Below are 21,713 nucleotides of genomic sequence, written 5' to 3' on the forward strand. Positions count from 1 at the left end.
ATTGATCCTCATACTGGGGCTGGCTCATAACTCCTGGGAGTCGTTAGGCTGTGTGAGTGATAGTTGCCATACAGAAACAGTTCTGTTGGGAACGGATAGACTTTAACTAGGTAACTCAAAGGATAAATGGAGCGTCTTCTGAGAGTTAAGTAACCTGTCCAAGGATATTCTCTAAGTCAGGTCTCTCTGGCTCCAAAATCCACTCCTTTAAGAGAATAATCTAGCAAGATAGTTTCCTACTGCCTAGAATTTCTCCGTCTAGCCACATAGTTTCCATGCCTCTCTCTAGGACTATAATTCTTTCCGTTTGTCTCCAGACCTCCAGCGGTATGTTGTGATGGAGGAGGAGGAATGAAGCTAGGACAGGAGAGGGAAAGAGCCTTTCTGCCACTCTACTCCACTTTGGAATGTTGCAGCCACACTTGCTCTTTGTCCTGTACATGCCACACTGGCAAACCTGACCCTCTCCACAGACTTGGATTAATTTATCCAGCGAGTACTTATTGAGGATCTGCTAGGCACAGTCCTCTGTCCTAGGCAGTAGGCAGCAGGAGTAAATAGAAGATAGAAAAGGGAGAAAGTTCACGAGCAAAGCCACGCTAATGGACACTGAACTAAACTAGGCAGAATTCAGAGGAAAGTGACCACCGCCAGCTGGAAAGAGGGAGGCAGCAGTGACTTCCGGGCAGGACAATAGAATTGGGTTTTTTAAGAGGGAAGAGTGGAAAATAGGAGGGATACCTGAGGTTTCTGTGTGGCCAGGGCTGCCGATGCGTCAGTGGCTCAAGGCCTCCACCCCCCTCACACACACGTATACTTGAGCTCCATGTGGGCCTAATGCACTGCCTGCTTTTGAGAGACACAATTTAAATAACAAGGGAGAAGACAGGTACCACTCAGATTGGGATTCTGAGTCCTCATGCCCACCCAGCACTGGGACATGTTCCTACTGAGGCCTCCACTGACTCCAACCCACAGGAATTGGGCCACAAGGGCCTCTTGGCCCAGGCCTCAAGTCAACCTAGGGCTGGACACATGCCGCTCAGGCTGATCCTGGAGGTGGGTGGGGGGTGGTCTTCAGGTCTCCAGCCATTCCAGGCGGACTTTGTGGTGCAGATCCAATGAGCTGGTGCAGCTTTGCCTGTTCATGCCCACCTCGGGACTTGAGCTGGTTTGGAGACCAGCATTCCCCACCTCTTTCCAAAGAAAATGTCTGATATGCAAGAAGAAAAATAAAATTGCCAACGTGTAGGTAAGTCAAAACACTTTTTAAAAAGCACTGTCTCATTTACAGGGCTAAAGATAGAATTGAAATGTTAGACAATAGTAGGTAAATTGGAAGCTGGAAGATCGGTGTGAAAGTGGCCTAAAGAGCTTGTATTATTTGGAAAGAGGGTCAAGATGCTGTTTAACTCTAGATTTTATTAACTAAGTGATAAAATGTCGTGGGCGAGCATTAGAAGGTTAGAAATAAAGTATATAAATCTAAAAATCTAGACTGGGAAACTCAAAGTGTAGAAAATTGAAAAGGTGGGACAATACTTTCTGGTAAAGGTAGGTTAGGTTATTTGGGCCAGTTTCCCACCAAAAACAATGAATAAAGACTGCATTTAAAAGTATATAGATAGTAATCCCTCCTCAAAAGAGTATTAAGGATGAAAAGATACTGCAGTTTAAACAGCCAGGGCACTTTAAAAATGGGATCCTGTCATCAGAGAGGGGAACACCAAATCTGCTTATGCCTTAGGCCATTTGCTGATGCTACACATTTGGACGCTACTTCACCAGCCACAGGGCGTGAGAGAGACAGAAGGTCATGTTAGGCCCACCTGAGGTGATGACTCAGGAGACCTTTCCAGAGTTAAGCTGGGTTCCCAAAGTGTTACATCCTCGGGATAAGATAAACCAGGTGTAAACCCATCCCCCAGCCTCAAGGGACTGTGGAGACAGTAGCGTCGTTACTGAGCAGAGCAGTAGAAGTAAAAGGGAAAAGAAAACATGCCTGACACTTTTTGGTCACTAACCAACCCTTACAACCCAGGTGAACATAACCTGAGACCTGACAGAAGCAAACACAAAACTTCTTTGGAAGAGCACTTCTTCTGTCTAAACCTCGGGTAACCCCTATAGGTAATTTTTCAGGAGCAATTAAGAAGCAAGGAAAGATAATCAGGCACATAAGGAAGAAAGGCAACATGGCTGGAAACCAGCAGAGAAGAACAAACTCGCTGTAGACTTCACATATTGAATTATCAGGTACATTTGCAAAAACAGCTTAAAGTATTTAAAGATATATTTGGTAACAGATTGTGACAAGAGAATTGGTGAGCTGAAAGGTATGGGTGAAGAAATTATCCAGAGTGCAGCGCAGAGATAGAGAAATACGGGGAAATGCAGAGGAGGAAAGGTTTTATTGGGAAGTTTAACACATATTTAATCAGAAGGCAACGACAGGAAAAGGGGCAAAGGGAATGGGACTGAGAATTTTCGAGAGGTGATGAAAAATACAAGTGTACAGATTTAAAATCCCAAAGAATACAAACAGGATTAATTTATAAAAATCACACCTGTTACACACATAGTGTAACTGCAGAAAATCAAAGAGAAAAAAGAATTTAACAGCTAAAGCCAAAAACATTACCCTCAGAGGAATAACAGACTTCTCAACAGCAACAATGGAAGCCAAAAGAGTGAAATGAAAATGTAACTGTCAACCTCTAGGTTATACCTGGTGAAAATATCTTTCAAGAATGAGGACAAAACAAGCACATTTTAAGAAAAAAATTTGTTTCATTATCCCTTCCTGACCCTCCATAAAGGAAATTCTAAAGAATGTGTTTTCATACGGAAAGGGATCCCAGATGGGGTTCTGAGAGACAAAAAGAAACGAGCAAATTGGGTAAGAAATATTTAGGCAAATGTAAATGGACATTTTATACAAAACAATAAAAATCTAGAGTTGTTAAAATAAGATAGACTTACAATACCAGATAACACAAGGGAGTAAAAAGGAGTGAAGTATATGAGCGTAAAGGTTCTGGTTAATCCCACGCATATTGTAAAATCTAGGGGAATCCATCAAATAGAATGTATAATTTCAATACTAGTAGACAAAAAGTGAGTTAAAAAATCAATGAAAAGCAAATAAACGGGTGGGACAGGAAAACAAGATGGTCGATCTTAAGCCAAAAATATCAATATTTATATTTAATTTCATTAAATGACAAAGATAGACAGTGTCTTAGTCTGTTCAGGTTGCTATTTCATGTTTATTTTGGGGGAATACAAACATCCAGATCATAACAGACAGAAGTACAAAACTCCACCATATGCTGCAAATGAGAGACTCACCTTAAATACAAAGACACACAAAGTTTGAAAGTAAAACAATGCGAGGAAGTTATATGAAGCAAATAGTAACCAATAGAAACTGGTGTAGCTCTACTAATATTGGATGAAATAGAGACTTTAAGGCACAAACCTTTCTTAGAGATAAAGGGCATCATTACATTAAAACAAAAGGTTCAGGGAAGAGAAAACATTAGGATGACATAACAGGTTTACCTTAGTATCTACCTAATGACATACTTCCAGAGTTGGCAAACATGCAGAATTCAAAGGAGAAATATAAAATCCACAATCATGATAGGAGATTTGTGACTCCTCTCTCAGTAATTAATAGGACAAACAGATTAAAACTTAGTAAAGCTACAGATTTGAACAATATGATCAAAAGCAATCTAATGGACATAGATTGAAGCACTGTACCAGTGTCTTAAGGAAATATATTTTATTCAAGCACACGAAATGTTTTAAAAAACTGACGTACGCAATGTTTCATGTCAATTATATCTCAATAAAGCTGGGGGAAGAAATTGATCATATGCTGGACCATAAAGTCTCAACAAATTTTTAAAAATTGAAATCATACAGAGTATGACCTGTGACAATGCAATTAAATTAGAAATTAATAATAAAAAGATACCTAGGACATTCTCTTACATTCAGATATTGACATAACATTTCTTAATCATGGTTTAAGGAAGAAAATATTTTGAACTGAATGATAGTGAAAATACTACATAGCAAGACCAGTGGGATATTGCTTCAGCAGTGCTTAGAAATTCATAGCCTAAAGATATTTTAGAAAACAGAAACCTATTAACCACCTAAGCACCATCTCAAAAAGTTAGAACAATCAAAATAAATCCCAGAAAAGTTAAAATAAGTAGATCAAGGAAAGACATTTATAAAGTAGAAAAACATAGAGGATCAACAAAGCCAAATGTGTGTGTGTATTTTTTGGAAAAGACTAATAAAATTGACAAACCTCTGGTAAGATTGATGAAGAAAAAAAGAAAGCACAAATAACGAAAGTCAAGAATAAAAAGGAGGAATATGGAGAACTGTAAAATTTTCTTGTCTGAACATAGACTGACCTCCTTGCTCCCTGATAGTGAGAGAATAACCCATTCCCTCTGAGTTCCGTGAGTCAACAATTCCAAGAACAGGATAAGATGAGCCAAACCACGAAGAAACACAACTCATTCTGTAAGATTGTGATAGCTACTCTACCAAAGCCCACCAAAACTGCAGTAGGCGCTGCTGCTCTTGTGTATTTCCCCCATAAAACACCTCCCATTCCTCAAGTTTGGAGAGACATTCCCTTTGAGAACTTTCCCTGTTGCAACAGTTTGAATAAAGTACTTGTTCCCTTGAAGTCTCAGAAAATTTCTAAAGTTTGATGTTAGAAATGCTACAGATATTAATAAGATTTATAATTTTATGCCAATAAATTAGAAATTTTAGGTGAAATGAGAAAATTCCTAGAAAAATATAACTTACCATAACTTACTAAAGGTCTCACATCTTAAGGATACAGGGAGCATGGGAAAGATTGGAGTGAGTTCAGTCCTTATAGAATTCAAAGGAGCAAGAGGAGAAGGGGAGACAGGAGAGAGGAGAAAGAAAGCAGGAAGGGAAAACTTTAACAGTGAGTATGGAAAAGCCTTCCGTAGGCGTGCACTTTACATTTCTATTAGCAAATATGTCTGAAAGTGAAAGCCTGAAAAATAATTTCATGTGGGTTTATGTACAGAGACTAAGGGTGAAATGGTACTGAGTACCAGTCACTCAATGCAAGGGAACTTTTCCTTCATGGGATTCAGAAAGGACAGAGGGTCACCTAAGGACCAGTTAGCTGAGGAGATACAGTGGAAACCTGAAGTCTGTCTGCATCAGGACCTTGAGGAATTGGGTACAACTGCCCCCAGGGGATTCCCTGGGCTGGGCGGTCTCTCCATGCTTCTTCCCCAGCCTCAGCGGAGCACCTCAGCCTGGAGACATGGAGAAAGAAGTCACGATACTTTAACTCGATTCTTCTTTCCACTGAGTGTCTTGTTTAGACCTGGCAGTTCTTCTCAGGCTGGTAGTATTGGTTATGCTCAGGAAGGAGTTTGTGTGAACCGTGTGTAGAGAAGTAACAAAGCTCATTGGCCAAGAGCACAGTCTCTGCCATGAAGCCCAGGTTTCAATGAGAACTCTTACCGCCAGGTGACTTTAGGCAAGAAACTAAACCTGGTTTTATGCTGTGTGTCCTCATCTGTGTCCCACTAGGACAATTATGGTAGCGACCTCATAGGTTATAATGAGGGTTGGAAAAGTTAGTGTTATTAGAGCCCTTAGAAGCTAGTCTTGAATAAGAAGCATTTGTATAAGGGTGTGTGAAGTTAGATGTGACGGTGTGGTGGCCCCCATCCCAGGACTCCAGCATCAGGACACTCAGTAGAAGGCAGCCGCATCTGAAGGCCAAGAAAATCCCCCAAGAACCACCCACACATAGATAGAACCTGAGACGCGATTTGAGAAATACAATTTTTTGGATCTGTTTACTCAGTAGTATCCTACTTCTAAGCAAGCAATATGTTGTTTCTAAGCAGACATGCCTTGCTTCGCCAGGCTCAAAAGGGGCCAGCAGGAGGAGCTTCCAGCTCTGGTCCAGTGACCGACGGTGCTGAGGGGGGAGGGCTGCTTCTCACTTGCTTCTCCAGTTTAGGCAGCCTACCCACTCATGCGGTACACATTTCACTTCCCCTCGTGTTTTCTTGGCAATAGATGTGCTGTAGATTAATGCAGGAAGGGTTGGTGAGAGTCAGGCTCCTACCTTAACCATGGCTGTTTTGGGTGAGTATCCCTTAAGATCTCAAATGATAAGAGGAGGCCCTGGGGTCGGCTGGAGAAGTTCCTCTGGTCTTGGATGCAAAGTCCAGGGCAAATATTCCAGTGAGTGCAATAATTATGGGTTTTTTTTCTTGTCTATACTTTCCCCATGTGTAAAATGAGGGAAAAGACGTGACTCACAAGGTTACTTCTAAGGACTAAAGGAAAAGCACTTTGTATTCTGTAAATCTTCATACAAACATTACTGTTAAATTGGCTAATGATCTATCTTATTTTTAAAAGTTAAAGGAAGGAGATAAGATGAGAGCAAAACTTGACACAATAGAGAGGATCAAAAGTCAAGGTTGGTACTTTGAAAAGAGTATTAAAATTGATAAACCTCTGGTGTGATAAACAAAAAACAGAAAGGACAAATAATCACAACAGATCCCATAGGTTACTTAGAAGTGTATATTTTTTTCATTGAGTTCATAATAGTTTACATTGATGTGAGATTTCAGTTGTACATTATTTCTTGTCCATCACCACATAAGTGCTCCCCTTCTCCTCTACCCAATCCCTCTTCGCCTGCTAACCACCGAACTGTTTTCTTTGTACATGTGTTTGTTTATATTCCACATACAAGTGAAGTTATCTGGTGTTTGTCTTTCTCCGTCTGGCTTATTTCACTTAGCGTAATTCCCTCCAGCTCCAACCGTGTTGCAAATGGGATGACTTTGTCTTTTTTTATGGCTCAGTAGTATTCCATTTATATATCCCACATCTTTATCCAATCATCAGTTGATTGGCACTTGGATTGTTTCCATGTCTTGGCTATTGTGAATAGTGCTGCAATGAATATAAGGGTCATATGTTACTTTGGATTGTTGATTTCAAGTTGTTTGGGTAGATACCCAGTAGTGGGATAGCTGGGTTGTATGGTAGTTCTGTTTTTAGTTTTTTGAAGAATCGCCATACTGTTTTCCATAGTGATTGCACCAGTTTACATTCCCACCAGCAGTGTGTGAGGGTTGCCTTTTCTCCACACCTGCCAACATTTGTTATTATTAGTCTCAGTGATTATAGCCATTTTAATGGGTGTTAGGTGGTATCTTAGTGTAGTTTTGATTTGCATTTCCCTGGTGATTAGTGATGTTGAACATCTTTTCATGTGTTTATTGGCCATCTGTATATCTTCTTTGGAAAAATGTCTTTTCATAACCTCTGCCCATTTTTTGATCGGGCTGTTTGTTTTTTTGTTGTTCAATTGTGTGACTTCCTTATATATTATGGATATTAACCCCTTGTCAGATATATGAGTTGCAAATATTTTCTCCCAATTGGTAGGTTGTCTTTTTATTTTGATCCTAGTTTCTTTTGCCTTGCAGAAGCTCTTTAGTCTGATGAACTCCCACTTGTTTATTTTTTTCTGTTTCCCTTGTCTGAGTAGACATGGTATTTGAAAAGATCCTTTTATGTTCGATATCAGAGAGTGTACTACCTATATTATCTTCCAGGAGTTTTATGGTTTCAGAACTTATCTTCAAATCTTTGATCCATTTTGAGTTTATTTTTTTATATGGCATGAAATAATGGTCTACTTTCATTCTTTTGCATGTGGCTGTCTAGTTTTCCCAACACCATTTATTGAAGAGACTGTCTTTTCTTCGTTGTATGTTCTTGGCACCTTTGTCGAAGATTAGCTGTCCATATATGTGCAGTTTTATTTCTGGGCTTTCTGTTCTGTTCTATTGACCTGTGTGCCTGTTTTTGTACTGGTACCATGCTGTTTTGATTATTATAGCTTTGTAGTACATTTTGAAGTCAGGGATGGTGATGCCTCCAGCTTTGTTCTTTTTTCTCAGGATTGCTTTAGCAATTCAGGGTCTTTGGTTGCCCCATATGAATTTTAAGATTCCTTGTTCTATTTCTGTGAAGAATGTCATTGGGATTCTGATTGGGATTGCATTGAATCTGTAGATTGCTTTGGGTAGCATGGACATTTTAACTATGTTTATTCTTCCAATCCATGTGCATAGAATCTCTTTCCATTTCTTTATGTCTTCTATTTCTTTCAATAATGTCTTATAATTTTCATTGTATAAGTCTTTCACCTCCTTGGTTAAATTTATTCCTAGATATTTTATTCTTTTTGTTGCTATTCTAAATGGAATTGTATTCTTGATTTCTCTTTCTGTGAGTTCATTATTAGAGTATAGAAATGCAACTGATTTATGTAAGTTGATTTTGTACCCTGCAACTTTACTGTAGTTGTTAATTATTTCCATTAGTTTTCCAGTGGATTCTGTAGGATTTTCTGTATATAAGATCATGTCGTCTGCAAATAGCGAGAGTTTCACTTCTTCACTCCTATTTGGATTCCTTTTATTCCTTTCTCTTGCCTAATTGCTCTGGCCAAAACCTCCAGTACTATGTTGAATAAGAGTGATGATAGTGGGCATCCTTGTCTTGTTCCTCTTCTCAGAGGGATGGCATCCAGTTTTTCCCCATTGAGTATGATGTTGGGTGTGGGTTTGTCATATACGGCCTTTATTATTAGAAGTATATTTTTAAATTTCCAAACATATGGGGACTTCCTAGTTATATTTTTGTTATTGCATTCTGGTCAGAAAACATATGCTATGTGATTGTTATCCTTTGAAATTTGTTGAGATTTGCTTATGGCCCAGTGTGTGTTTGTCCTTAGTGAAGTTTCCACGGGCACTTGGACAGAACAAGTGTTCTGTAGATGCTGGATGCAGTCATCTAGATAAGGCCATTAGATCAGATTTTCTCTGCTCCTAATGAATTTTTATCTGCTTATTATATTAATTGAGATAATTGTTATTTCTATTCATAATTCTATGAATTTTGCTTTATATATTTGAGGTCATCTTATTAGGTGCATACAAATATGGAATTGTATCTTCCTGCTGAATTGAAACTTTAAGAACTAAACCTCTATCTGTAGTAATGCCTTTTGCTTACCTAAAGTCTGTTTTTTTCTGGTATTAATAAATCAACTTCTTTTTGATTACTGTTACATGGTATATCTCTTTCCATCCTTTCACTTTCAACTTTTCTGTATCCTTGTTTTAGATGTGATTCTTGGAAAGAGCATATAGTTGTCATTGTTGTTGTTTTAATCTAGTCTGATAATTTAACAGGAACATTAGGCCTTTAATGTATAATTTCTGATATATTTGGGTTGAAATCTTATTCACTACTTTCTATTTATCCACCCTGATCTAAGTTCTGTTATCTCTTTTCTTGCCTTCTTTCAGAATAGGTTAGAATTATTCTGTTAGAATTCTATTAATATTTATTCTGTTACTCAAGTTTTCCTTCTATTGGTTTGGGAAGTTATACACTTCTATTCTTATAATGGCAAAGGAATTAAAAGATTCAGTGTTGACTTACCAAAGCCTAATGTTAACTGGTACTTTTATCTTCATCCTAGACAATGTAAGGATCTTAGAATAGTTTATTTACTTCTCATCTTAGATGCTATTGCTTTTGTGAATTTTAATTATACATATACATATATAAAGGTATATAGATATGTATTGAAATACATTATTATTGTTTTCTACACCAAATGTTTATTTAGATTTATCCACATATTTAGTATTTTAATTACTTTCCATTACTCTTCATTCTGCTCTGCCTCTCCAGCTTTCCACGTGGGGTCATTTTTCTTCTGTCTGAAAAACATCCTTTAGAATGTTCTGTCCTGTTATAGGTAAAATCTTCCAATTTTTGTTTGCTGAAAAGTAGCTTTATTCCACCTTCATTCTTAAAAAGATATTTTTGCTGGGAATAGAATTGTAGGTTGAGCATGATATTCTTTTTTCACAATGGAAGCATCAATCCACCAATTTCTGACTTCCACTCTGGCTGGCAAGCAGTCAGCTCTTCATCTGTTTAATGCATTCTTTTGTTAATGGCTTCTTTTAAGATTGTTTTCTCTGCCTTTGGTTTATTCCAGTTTTACTCTGGTATGTTTAGGTGTGGTTTGTTTCTTTTTAATAGTATCCTGCTTGGGATTCTTTGGCCTTTTAAATTTGTGGATTTTTATCTTTCCAGCTTCTACAGGCTGCCCACATCCCTTGGCTCATGGCCTCCATCCATCTTCAAAGCCAGCAATGGCTAGACCAGTCTTTATCAAGCTGCATCACCCTGCCATTGACTGACTCTCCTGCCTCCCTCTTTCACTTATAAGGACCCTTGTGATTACTGGAGCCCACTGGGATAATCCAGAATAACATCCTCATTTCAAGATCTTAAGCATCTACAAAGTCCCTTTTGCCATGTAAGGTAACATATTCACAGGTTCTGGGGATTAGGATGTGGACATCTTTGGGATCCATTACTCTGCCTATCAGAGTGCTGAAGACCACTTATCTGCCAAACTCCATTCTCCTCTCCTGTGGGCACACAGCTAGACTGCATTTTCCAGCCTTCTTTGCAACTGAGTGAGGACATGTGGCTAAGTTCTCTTAGTGAGCAGAACTGTGAGTTCTTTCCCTCCCAGGTCTGTGATAACCTCCTTTGCATGCTCGGCGTGTTCTTTCCGCTTTCTTGGGACCTCAGAGAATAGGGAGCCTGGGTGCTGGAATGAGCACCAAGAAGGAAACCACCCACTGACTTGAACACCCATCCTGGACAGCTAAGTGAGCAAGAATTCAATTTCTATCGCATAGAGACTAAACTGTAGAGCCACTGCATTTTGGGTCTACTTGTTGTAGTAATTAGTTAATTCTAACTGATACACTAACAAAAGAGAAGATTTCTTCATAGGGCCTTGATTCCTAATGCCCATTTTTCATAGGACCTAACCTACTTCCATAAGAAGACTGAGGTCATCTAAAACAGGCAGCCACAATTTTTCACCTTTCCTCTTCAAACATTTATTGAGCAAGAGGTACAGGGCAGGTACACCTAAGACCTGGGATACCTGCTTCTTGGGTCTCTTTGGGCATACTTTCCTTTCTTTCTTGTTCCCTTTTCTAAACTAGGTCTCTTTCTTCAACTCTACTGCCCTCAACACCTTTTCCAACTTTCTCCTCTCCAGTGGCTCCTTATCTTCCATTTTCAAACATACTGGCCTTGACCCGTGTTGAGTCAGCCTTCCCTTCATTCTGCTCTACCATCAAACTACTTCTTTATCCCTCTGCCTCCTTCCACTATCAGACTTCACTAAAGAGTACATGACAGCTCGGACCTCACTTTTCTCCCCCCAACACCTCTTTTCCGCCATTCAGTCAGGTTTCCACTTTCACTTATCTAATTGATATTTACTGATCCCCTCCTTGGTGCTGGGGATGATGCAAGAGTGAGAGAATCCCTACCTTATGCTGCATCTTCCCAGCGTATAACACCGTTAAGCGGGTCACCACAAAGACAGAGAATCAATGTTGGTAGCTGTCCAGAGGTGGGAGGGAGCAGAGACTGAGTTGTCTGTGGGCTCAGGGAAAGACAAAATGAAGAGGCAGTGTTGGAGCTGACAGCTGGGGGCTGAGGCTGAGTAGGCGTTAGCCAAGCAAAGGAGGAGGAGGAAGAAAGTTACAGGCAGACACACTGCTGGAGAAAGGCCGAACTTGGAAGGCACCAGCAAGTCCGCATGGTAAGTAGGGTCAAGGACATGTGTGAAAGAGAAGAAAAGTGCTCTGAGGACTGGGTAGGGGTTGGAGGTGGGCTGTGGAGAGGAGTTGTTAGGCAGCAAGGTGCTGAAGCCCCCAGGGCTGTCTGAGTTCCCACCTCAGAGGAGCTCAGGGCATCCGGGCTGCCCTGCGTTCCAGCCATTGCTCTGTGCATGTCAGAAGTGAGACCCCATCGTCCCACACCCTGCTCTGTAGCTCTAGGAAGCTGAGGGACCTGGGTTTTGACTAAAGGCCCATTCTAACGTATAAAAACACGAGGGAAACCTAGAAGATGGGTGATGGCAACTGCAGCTCCTCTTCTCCCGACTCACGTCTGATCACCTCTCCCAGCCGGCCCATCTCCCATGTGCAGAGGAGAGGGCTGGGCAGTTCAGCCAGGAGCCTGAAGTTCCGGATCAGTTTTGCTCTCCCACCATCCTAAGGGCTGAGGTGTCCTGGTGCTGCCCCACAGAGATCCCGGATATGGGAGTGGGGTGGGTTTATAAATACTGCAGGAAGAGCTCTTTGGCACTCTGCCCAAACCCTGCATCAAGAGACTGAAATGAACGCTAGCATGGTTTCTGACAGCTCAAGGCCATGTCCCTAGGATGACTGCTCCAGCCCCCTTAAGTTCCTGCCTGGGACAACTCAAGGCTGCAAGAAGAATTACTCTTTGTTCCAGCCAACCCTTAAAGATAAGGTCCGTGTCTCCTAGTCTCTGTAGGAGTATAGGAGCCTGTCAGCAAATCCCTATGTACATTTCCCCTTTCCTGACTCTGCTGGCCCATCCCTTATTTCACCCTCTCTATTTCCTCTTTCTCCCTTTAAAATGCCCTTACCTCTACACAAATTGAAGTTGATTTCAGTTCACGCTGAACCCTCTTCCCTATTGCAATAATCATTGAATAAAATCTGTTCTTGCTGCTTTAACTAGTGTCCTGCTTTATTTATCTTTGACAGCTGGAAAGTAGTATTCCACCCCCTCCTCCCCTATCAATTAGGATGATGATCAGTGCTTTAAGTGAGACCCTAAATGACTGTGGCTTAGACAAGATGACGTCTAGAACAGCAGCCTAGGCTCACCATGGTGGCTCTGCAATCATCAAGGATCCACGCTCCCATTATCTTGTGACCCACCTCTCTCTTGGGCTGTTTCCTTCCTGTGGCCCAAGAAGGCTGCCCCAGATCTGGACATCTTGTCTGCATTCCAGTCAGCAGAAACTTCTAGAAGTCGGAGGTAGCAGACTTTGCTTGAGTCACATACCACTGACCAGTGACTGCACTCCTGAAGCAAGATGGGATTTTTCAACTTTGGGATTCTTATTTCCTCTCGAGATTGAGAACTGTTTGGTATGAGTGTGGAAGAGGAATTGGGTGGGGAGAGGGTGGGACAGCAGATGAGCTTGATATGTGAGGAGGAGGGTCCTGACAATACCACTACCCTCTCCTCAGGCTCCCGAGTCAGAACAGCTGTGGCCACGGGGTTCAGGTGCAGCTCCGAGGTATAATGAGTGCTTTTGGCTAAGTCACTTCACTGATTTGAGCTTTTGTTTCCACCTTGACAAGCTAATCTTCCCTAAAACGTTCTTCAAACTTTTTTTAACGCAGAGAAACTTATTTTTCAGACAGAAATTTAGAGAGAACCCCAAAATAGATGAAAGTGGAACTTCTCAAGTAGAGAGTGGGAGATTGAGGTGTTGCCCACTGGGTCTTACAGACTCTCTTGGGGGATGGGAACCACCTCCAAAGAACTAGATGCCACAGAAGGTACTAACCACTCCCAGACTTCCGGCCTCACCTTCTTCTATTTAGCAATCAGACCCCTCCCAGCAGAGTTTTGGCTGGGCACATGCCTAGCTTCCCTTCAAGGCTGTGGCCAGTGGGATGTGAGCAGAAATAAAAGGGCAACTCTCAGGTGATGTCCATAAAAAGAAAGCTCTTGGCCCTCTGCTTCCACTGCCACCCCCTCCCACCCCCGGCTGGGAAAGGAGACAACTGGAGTGTCATCTTGGACCCACAGGTGGATACCATGTATCGATGATGGCAAAGCCAACATGCCAGCCTTGGTGCCCCGGTGACCACATGGAACAGTGGAATTACTGCTATGGACCACCCACCTGCCCACCATCTGCACTGTTACCTGAAAGAGAAATGGGGGCCTGTCTTGTTAAAGACAGTGAGTTTGGGGTCTTTTCATGTAGTGGTTTAGCCAGTTGACTAACTAGAAAACCAAGGCTCAGAAGAGCACAGTTTGCTAACCTCTACCTTACTGTCTCCAGCCTTCAGCAGCACTCAGTTTATAGAAGACCATTTCGCTCATTATAACACGTCTCCCTGTGGCTTTGGCCCCCTTTTAAAGCTTCTTCAGCTCCACCCAATAAAGAGATCTGCAGCTCTGCTGGATGAGAGGATCAGAAAAGTTGGATCCAATGAGTCATAAATGTAGATGCTAATTTATAAACTGAGTAGGAACATAAAGCAAGTTAGTAGAAAATCTGATTTCTGTTGCCTTTTCTCCTTGCATCATTTCCTGCCATCTCCCACCTTTTCTTTATTCTTAGCACTCCTCCTCACTCCTCTTTCCCTTTGGATTTTCTCTGGACTGTCTAAATAAGTTGTTCAAATGTGTGACATTCCATGGCTCATCAATGACGGCTCATGGAAAAGTAGGGTGCACACATCTAGGACATGCTGAATGCTGACAACTCAAGCACCAGGAGATAGCAAAACCGCGTGAGAGGTAAACACTGGCAGGGAGCTTTCTTCCTATTGAGATGCTGCTAAACCAGTCAGGTGAAGGCATGCATAGACCAGAAAGACTGACCTCTCCTGAGTAAGGAGGAATTCTGCCAGCACTCAGCCTTTGGACTTGACCTGAGGCATCAGTGCTCTCCTGGCACACCCTTCAGATTTTGGACTTGCCAGGCTCTATAATTACATGAGCCAGCTCCTTAAAATAAATCTCTCTCTTTCTCTCTCCCTCTCTCTCTCTCGCTATATATATACACATCCTATTGGTCTGTTTCTCTGGAGCACCCCAACGAATACAAAGGAGGAGAGAGAATTATAAACTGGAGGGAAGAGAACAATGTTTTCAGAGGTGAACGGTGGTAGATTGCAACCAAGAAGAGCCAGACAGAAAGTGAAGTAAGTTGACACTTTCAAACCCATTTGGTATAGCTCTGAGGAATTAAGCCAAGTTGAAAGACTTTCCCTTTAGAGAAGGAAATAAAGTAAGTTTGAAAAGTCACATGGCCATTTGAGCAGTGCCTTTAGTCCCACATGATCACTTATATTTATTGCCCAAGATTGGGTGCAACAATGTTAGATTCCAATGTATGCTTTTAGTAAGTGATTACAACAAAATGACAAAATTGGAAACTCCGATTTAAATGAAGCATTGGCCACCCATATGCAGGGATTGCAGATTCCATGAAAAGGTAAGATGGTTCCAAAAGGGTGATTTTTCCAGAAGAAGGCAAAGCTCACCCTAACCTGTGAGTGTGACACTAACTCATCCTGACTGTTGATCCCACAGTCTTCACAGTAACGCCCTGCAGGTCTCAGTGTCCTATCAGTGACTTGCAAACACTTCAGACCCTGACTACAGTGACAAATATCGTAGCCATGTCCACACAGTCACCCAAAGACACAAAAGGTTTATGAGACAAAATACAGGCAAACACTCTGATGCCCTCCCTTACTCCACCCTACGCCCTACCACCTACCCTACCCTACCCAAAATGCTGGCATGACCTGGATTCACAATCTGTAAGAATTGTGACTGGCTGTTTGAAACCCCTGAGCTATTACCTATTGCTTTGGCTGGCCAATCAAACCAGCCAGTGTAGAAAATTTATTTTCTGTCGTTGTCCCAAAGTTCCTAGAGGGAAGAGGGACTCACTGCTTGGAGAGGGTATTGTCACCTAGGAATCAGTAACCAAACCTGGATCCTGAGGGCTCAGTGCCATCTGTGGAAGCTGCCACTCCTACTTTAATTCCATCTTCACAAATATTGAGGCTCACTTAGCATGCCGTCCTATTGCTGAGATCGCCAGATTTAGCAAAGCAAACAATCAAATAAAACCAGGACACCCAGTTACATCTGAATTTCAGACAAACAAGGAATCTTTTTTTTTTTTTAATGTGTGTCCCATGCAATAACAATAATTCCTTGTTTATCTGAAGTTTAAATTTAGCTGAGTGTCCTGTGTTTTATCTGGCAACCCAACTGGCTGTATGCCCTGTCCCTTTACTCTGAAGGTGCTAAATCATATGGATGGGTCCAGGCGGGACAGGATGTGGGAGCTGCTGCTGGGAGGAAGGAGGACATCTGGCTTTTCACTGCTGCCCACATACCCAGCAGCCCCCTGCAGGGTTCACTCACCTGGTGGACACCCTCTGAGGGCACTGGAATTGGCAAGGTGGCACAAACCCTGCTCCTGCTATGTCCACCTGACGCCCAGGTCCTCGTGGAACCTCGGCATCCAAACCTGGGGGATGAAGGTTGTTCCACTGCCACCTCTAGCTCAGAGGCAAAGGGACAGTCGCCAGCCCTATGCAGCTGTTGAACAGAACCCCAGTCTCTCCCTCCTGCAGTCACTCCAGTCTCTACAAGTGATCCTCTCCCTGAGGGAGGGCCTACAGGGGGAATGGGGAATAGCTTCAACTCCATTCCTCCAGAGCCTACATCCCCAGCCTCCTCCTGCCTCCAGTTCTATACATTCCAAAGAAAAGTCTTGCCTTTCCATCAAAGAGCACACTCTGTCCACATAGGGCAAGGCTGTTCATCCCCGCAGAATTAGGACCTTTGGACTTGGTTTTTCTTCTTATTCTCCCTTCTGCCCCCCAGCAGAAAATTGGTCATTGTCTGAAATCGCTCACAGACGGATGGTGTAGTGCAGCACTGTGGTCTTCCCTGCCTTCCTGCCGCTTGGGCTGTCCCCTTAACGTTTGGTTAAGAACAAGGATAAACCTCGCCTCCTGGTCACGGCTTGGGTAGGTCCTGAGTTCCCAGGCCCAGCAGGGTCTCCCTTCATGGCCTGGGTTCTGTTGTGAGGCTGTTGACACGTCTGTTTCTCCAATGGGCTGTGAGCAGCGCAAGGACAAGAGCTCCACATTTGTGAAATCAGCACATGAAGTGGAGTCGACTGCAGTTGGACAAGGCGGGCAGGTGGAAAGTATGGGCCATGGTCCTGGGTGTCCCCTCCTTTTACTTTCATCAAACTTTTTCAGTAAACACAGCTTCTTCCCTCTGACACTGCCAAGACCCATCAGATCTGCTGCCAGGTCACAATTCCTTCTGGGGCCTTCTCTCCCTTGTTAACACTTACTTATCTAGACCTTTCTGCCAGGGCTCTCTGGGTCTTCCAAAGTGGCATTAAAAAAAAAACCAAACTCACTAATTATTGCTAATGTGTAAATGGCTGCCATTGGGATAAATTTGAAATTTTGTATTTTTAAAAAAACTAACAGGTATTTACTAAGCTCTGCTATGTGTGTCTCACACTTTTAGGGTCACATAAGGTTAAGACACAAGTTCTTGTATTCAAGAATCATACTGGAAGACAAGATTTAAATACATAAGAACCCATTTAAGAATGACCCAAAGAGACTAGTAGATAATAAAATGCATTTGAAGTGACTTATAAAGGTCATATAAATGACACTGTTTCATCATCTGTGGAATCACAGAGGATTTGATCAGGTTATCCCTAAAGTTTCCTTATTTGTTCCAAATAAATTACCAACTAGATCTTTCAAATTTTATACTATAAAATAATGTGATATGATACTTTGTGCCAGGCACCATTGCTGGCAACTCCTCCAGTCTTCACAAGCATACACAAGGTGGCCATTATTCATTTCCCACTTGGCAGGTGGGGAAATTTAGGCATAGAGAGATTAAGAATTGCCCATGGGCACAGAGCTTTGTGGTGGCGCTGACATTTGAACCTGTAGGGGCAGAGTGAGAATTCCCCGGCTCCTTCCCTTAAGGTTCTTATGGCTGGTCAAATAATTAAAAATGTAGGTTAGCAGAAGAAAATCAAACAAAGTTTAATGACATGTATACATGACAGAAACTTAGGCAAAACTGAGCAACTCGCCACAATGGTCAAAGCCACCCCCCTAAACATCATCTCAACCAAAGACAAAGGAGGATGCTGGGGTAGTGGCTTGGGACCTCAAAGGGGAGGAAGGCAACCCACATGGACATGGGAAAGCAAATGTTTGTTAGACAACTGTTTACGGGACCCCCCATAGAGAATGTGGCCCAAGAGACAGGACTTCGATAAGATGGGCTTGTTGGTGCCTTTCCTAGCACACCTATTTGACATTATACTATAGTTATCTCGGGGCATTAGCTCCTTCCTGGATCAGGCCCTCCATCTCAAATTCCTTCAGGCAATTTAGGGGAAGGCCAAATATTCTTCCTGAGTCTTCTGATCCTCTATGTCTTGAGCTCAAAATAATCTGCATACCAGAGTGGCACATCTTGGAGCTGCCTGCCCTGAACCCCGTCAAACCCAAGGCAGCAGACCCTGGAGTGTGCGTGTAACGCTGGGCCATGATGTCTCTCGGTATAGGCCTGAACCTGTGCTTTCCCATACATATTCACTCACTGTTCAGATGGTACTTCCTTACTTTCTTAATGGGAAAGCAATGTATCATTCTTGGAATGCCTATTCTATTTTCCATTACCCCACAAACTTGGCCCTCTTGGTTCAAACTCATACAATTTGCAACCAAGTTTCTAACATTTTCTTGGCTGTACCTCTTCTCTAGGGATTTGGTTTACTGGAATCTATAAATTTCACTCAGGTTTAGACCCAAAGTCCTGCCTCCTATATCGCATTTCTTTCTTCATTTTCTCAAAATTTATCAGGTTAAACCTTCAATATTTTGTCTCTCTTTTTTCTACCTCTCTTTCTTAATTTTGATTTCAGAGCCTCCCTGGGAGGATTTCCAGAGAGCTTCACTAAAACTTTCCCCGGTGGCTGCTCACGTCTGCTACATCCTGCAGTGTTCACACTTCACGCCACTCTCTCAAGAGTCTGCTGGGGGTGGGGTGGACATGGAGAGGAGCAGACTAAGGCAACTGTACCACGATGAATTCCAATACATGTCCAAGAAGGATCAGTGCTGACAGCTACTGAGGGTTCAGGGAAGGGGTGCATGTGCGCTGGTAGTAGAAGACTTCTAAAGACTTGGGTGGGTGGAGAAGGAAGAGGTGGTATCCCAGGCTGAGGGAGGCAAGACGAATCTGGAGTCTTCAGGTCTCTCAGACCAACCATCTCTTCCCTGGAACAAAGTGCATATGGTATTCCAGGTATTGACAAAGCCCAGAAAAAAGGTAAACCAAAATGTTTTCTTGGAATATTCTCCTCACTTTGGGCTGCGGCTGAGTAAGCTGCTCCACTTCATACATCACACCCACTTCCTACACTGCACCCGATTATTTTCACCCACTCAAGAAGGCACTGTCAGAACGCAGCAAGCAAGCTTGATGCCCCCAGACATGACCTCAGATGGATCTGATCAATTAGAAGGTCAGTCCTCTGAAAAGGGCAGCGCATTAACAGTCACTGATCGGTGTTTGACCCAACACAGAGGAGACTGCCACACAGCAGTGAGACCACTCGGAGTGGAGGCACGGGAAGAAGTAGATTATTAACTCCCAGAAACTGGTGGCCGCTTTTTAAGAAACATTTGCCTTGAACAGTTTCCAGACAATACCTAATGAGTGCTTGCTGGCAGTGCTGGACCGCCTTTAACTTAAATTCTCCCATGGTTCTGAGGGCCAGGCTGGGAGCGGCATGTGTGGACCACACTTTGTCCAAAAGTGAGGTGAAAAACAGTCACACACCTAGCAGAAGATCAGAGATGGTACTTTGAAAGATTAATAATGTATTTCCTTTTTTATGATTAATAAAGATTATCACTGACAATTATTCAAAATGTTTCTAATAGGGGCCAGCCCTGTGGCCGAGTGGTTAAGTTCGCGTGCTCTGCTTCGGCGGCCCAGGGTTTCGCTGGTTCGGATCCTGGGTGCAGACATGGCACCACTCATTAAGCCATGCTGAGGTGGCATCCCACATGTCACAACTAGAAGGACCCACAACTAAAAATACACAACTATGTACTGGGGGGCTTTGGGAGAAAAAGGAAAAATAAAATCTTTAAAATGTTTCTAATAATTATAAAGGGTTGTTCTCGTCTAAAACTCATTTCAAAAAAGGCAAAGGAATTATGATAAGGTTATAATTATGGTTTCAGAGTAATGGTTGTGATTGTTTCCCCAAAGTACTTTTCAACTGCTCCTACACAAGGAGATGCTTTAAAGGATTTGGTCGGGGTTTATGAAAACTGGTCCCTGAAACCAAGACCAGCACCCAAGCACCTTGACACCAGACTCAGCTTAGATTATAAGGAGTAGAAATATTTCTATTTGAGCTTGTTTCTGCTTGAAGTAAAGAAGGTTTTATGGCCCTCAAACCGGGACTTCCTTCTCCTTTCCTTCCAGACCTTGCCGGTGACCCACCTACATCCCTCTAAACCCTTTTTTACAGCAGCACTTCTGAATTATCTCTAGTTTTTCACTTGTAAGTTTCTTTGTTCTTTCTTGAGAATGAGTCTCTCTTCCTGGAGCTGATATATCCTGAAGGCAAAAGACACTTCTATTCTGGACTGTGCTCCTTTGGCTGCTTCCTTCTCCCACCTCTTTTCCCTCTCCTCCCCACTCCCCACCACCCCCACCAGTGGAGGCCCAGGACAAGAAAACCTCAGCCTCCTGGCATCAGGTCCAAGGTTTCAAATACTCACTCTGTAACCGGTCAACCCCTGCTGATGGACTTGGTCTAAAGAAATACGGACCTGAGCAAATGCTCCTGGTTTAAATGAAATTTTGCAGATTTAAAAACAAATCAACCAAACCAGTGATAGTCAGAACTTACAAGATTGTTAAAGAAAGGTATTTAAAAGCAGAATGGCTTTCTCTATGGCATAATCACACTTTAAGAGCCCTGTGAAAGGAGAGGTTGGGAGAGGAATGGGAGCAGCTTTCTAACGGAGGGGATGCTCAGGGCTTTCTGCTCTCAGCGGGAGACGGTACTGGGGACCTGCCCTGAAAGCCCAATGCACTGGCACCTGGCACTTTCTGCTATCTGTAAACTTCTAAATGCCACAGATATTTTACATAGCTCTTTCCAGTTTTAAAACAGTCCCACACCCTTGGTTTCATCTGATCCTCATGAATACCTCGCTAGGTTTCAGTATCATTACCTTAGAAGAGAAAACTGCATCTACTGAGTCCAGAGAAATCAGAGGAGCCAGGAGATAAATGTGCACTGAACTGAACCAGATACAGAAATATGAGTGTTTTAAGGTAAACGGAGTCTCTTCTATTAAGAAGCTCATAATCTATTTGGGGGGAAATGCCCAAAATTAAAATAATAAAAATAACAATAAAAGGATTAAATAAGGGAAGCCAGATACAGACAGTAAGTGAACTGTGAAATGAGAAAGTGCTGAGATGTTAAGTGTACTTAAATCACTTTCATCTCATGATTGGATTAAAATTCCCAAATGTCCTCCACCCACCAAGCTGCCTTCATCCCAAGTCCCTGCTTAATATTCTGGGTTTTACTTAGATTCCTTATGGCATCTATAAAAAGACTTCAGCTGTACACCTTAGCTATGGTGATGTCTGGGCTTGTCACATCCTCTTCAGTCCTGCATTTTCAGTTCAACTCCAGATCAAAACATTTTTTTTTTTTTAAGTCACATGGAACATGAAAAAGGGGTGGGGGATATTTGTCTTCAGTGTTCCAGAAAAGTCTATCTTCACCTAATCCTCAACAGAGTAGATTTTAGAAAACAGTATGATGACTAATGAAGAGAGACAGTATGAGA

The 21,713-nt window shown here is 42.3% G+C and overlaps 1 long non-coding RNA gene across 1 annotated transcript; it reads left to right on the top strand.

Moving 5' to 3' along the window:
* Positions 1-14,812: 14,812 nt before the first annotated feature.
* On the top strand, positions 14,813-20,006 carry LOC111767706 (uncharacterized). Its single transcript, XR_002799484.2, has 2 exons — positions 14,813-14,948; positions 18,749-20,006. It is a non-coding gene; the product is annotated as an uncharacterized lncRNA (long non-coding RNA).
* Positions 20,007-21,713: the final 1,707 nt, after the last annotated feature.

This window comes from Equus caballus, chromosome 14, assembly GCF_041296265.1.
Source record: "Equus caballus isolate H_3958 breed thoroughbred chromosome 14, TB-T2T, whole genome shotgun sequence".
NCBI classification, from domain to species: Eukaryota; Metazoa; Chordata; class Mammalia; order Perissodactyla; family Equidae; genus Equus; species Equus caballus.